Source organism: Poeciliopsis prolifica, unplaced genomic scaffold, assembly GCF_027474105.1.
Source record: "Poeciliopsis prolifica strain line A6 unplaced genomic scaffold, Auburn_PproV2 SCAFFOLD106, whole genome shotgun sequence".
Classification (NCBI taxonomy): domain Eukaryota; kingdom Metazoa; phylum Chordata; class Actinopteri; order Cyprinodontiformes; family Poeciliidae; genus Poeciliopsis; species Poeciliopsis prolifica.
This window is the reverse complement of record NW_026562481.1, coordinates 822475-825000: the sequence shown is the minus strand read 5'-3', so window position 1 is coordinate 825000 and position 2526 is coordinate 822475.

The window sequence follows — 2526 nt, the reverse complement described above, 5'->3', positions numbered from 1 at the left end:
TTCCCTGAGGCCCTGGTATTTCTCCAGTTTCTCGTGCTCCTTTTTCCTGATGTTGCAATCACTTGGTATTGCTACATCTACCACAACGGCTTTCCTCTGATGTTTATCCACTACGACAATGTCTGGTTGGTTCGCCATTACCATTTTGTCTGTCTGGATGTGGAAGTCCCACAGGATCTTAGCTCTGGCGTTCTCCACCACCTTTGGGGGTGTTTCCCACTTTGATCTTGGGGTTTCCAGTCCATATTCTGCACAGATGTTTCTGTACACTATGCCTGCCACTTGGTTATGTCGTTCCATGTACGCTTTCCCTGCAAGTATCTTGCACCCTGCTGTGATGTGCTGGACTGTCTCAGGGGCCTCCTTGCACAACCTACACCTTGGGTCTTGTCTGGTGTGGTAGATCTGGGCCTCTATTGCTCTGGTGTTTAGGGCCTGTTCCTGGGCAGCCAGGATGAGGGCCTCTGTGCTGTCCTTGAGTCCAGCTTTTTCCAGCCATTGGTAGGATTTACTGATATCAGCCACTTGGGTTATTTGCTGGTGGTACATCCCATGTAGGGGTTTGTCCTCCCATGATGGTATCTCTGGCACCTCAACCTCCGTTCCCTGTTGTCTGAGACATTCACTGAGCACATTGTCTGTTGAGGCTTTGTCTCTGATGTATTTATGGATCTTAGTTGTTTCGTCCTGGACAGTGGTTCTCACACTCACTAGTCCTCTGCCTCCTTCCTTGCGGCTCGTGTACAGTCTCAGGGTGCTGGATTTGGGATGGAACCCTCCATGCATTGTTAGTAGCTTTCTGGTCTTAATATCTGTGGCTTTTATCTCCTCCTTTGGCCAGCTAATTATTCCAGCAGGGTATCTGATTACTGGCAAGGCATAGCTGTTTATCGCACGGATTTTGTTCTTGCCATTGAGCTGGCTTCTCAGGACTTGCCTTATTCGTTGGAGGTATTTAGCTGTGGCTCCTTTCCTTGTGACCTCATCGAGGTTGCCATTTGCTTGTGGTATACCTAGGTACTTGTAACTGTCCTCTATGTCTGCTATTGTTCCTTCTGGGAGTGAGACCCCTTCTGTGTGGATGACCTTCCCCCTCTTTGTGACCAGCCGACCACATTTCTCTAGTCCGAATGACATCCCAATGTCAGTGCTGTAGATCCTGGTGGTGTGGATCAGTGAGTCGATGTCTCGCTCGCACTTGGCGTACAGCTTGATGTCATCCATGTAGAGTAGGTGACTGATATTGGCCCCATTTTTGAGTCTGTATCCGTAGCCAGTCTTGTTGATAACTTGGCTGAGGGGGTTCAGGCCTATGCAGAACAGTAGCGGGGACAGAGCATCTCCTTGGTATATGCCACATTTGATGGACACTTGTGCAAGTGGTTTGCAGTTGGCTTCAAGGGTGGTTTTCCACAGCCTCATCGAGTTTGCAATGAAGGCTCTCAGAGTCCTGTTGATGTTATACATCTCTAAGCATTCAATGATCCAAGTATGCGGCATTGAGTCATAGGCTTTCTTGTAATCAATCCAAGCCATGCACAGGTTGGTGTGTCGGGTTTTGCAGTCTCGGGCAACTGTGCGGTCTACGAGGAGTTGGTGTTTGGCTCCTCTGCTATTTACACCGATACCCTTCTGTGCCATGCTCATGTGTTTATCCATGTGTTTGCTTATCTTGGCCGCTATGATGCCTGACATGAGCTTCCAGGTTGTGGAGAGGCAGGTTATTGGTCGGTAGTTGGGTGGGACTGGACCCTTTGATGGATCCTTCTGGATTAGGATTGTCCGCCCTTCAGTTAACCATTCAGGGTGAGTCCCACTTTGTAGCAGCTGGTTCATTTGGGCTGCCAGTCGCTCATGGAGAGCAGTGAGTTTCTTTAGCCAGTAGGCATGGATCATGTCAGGCCCTGGTGCTGTCCAGTTTTTCATACCTGAGACTCTTTCTTGGACATCTGTCACAGTGATGGTTACCGGGCTTGCTCAGGGAGGTTGCTGTGGTCCTCTCGTAGAGAGATCAGCCACTGTGCATTGCTGTTGTGGGACGCCTCCCTTTCCCATATGCCTTTCCAGTATTGTTCCGTCTCCAGCCTTGGTGGGTCTGCTCTGTTGTTATTGTTACCCTGCCATTGAGAGTACACCTTAGCTGGTTGAGTGGAGAAGAGCCGGTTAATCCTTCTGGATTCATTCTCCCTTGTGTATCTCTTTAGGCGGCTGGACAAGGCTTGGAGCCTCTGTTTGGCAGTTTCAAGTGCTTCAGGTATGGGCATCTGCCTGTACTTTCTGGGTACTGGTCTTTTCATTGCACCCTTGTGGAGCTCTGACAGTTGGCTCACTTCCCTCCTTGTTACCTTGATTTTAGCCTCTAACCGTCTTTTCCATGGTGGGTATTGGGTCTCATGGTTGCTCTTATAGCCAAGTATCTCAAGGATCACTGATGCTGAGTTGTAGATCAGCTTATTGGTTTCTGTTATGGTGTTGGTAGGGATCGTTCTCAATGCTGCATTCACATTCTCAATGAGACTTTCAGAT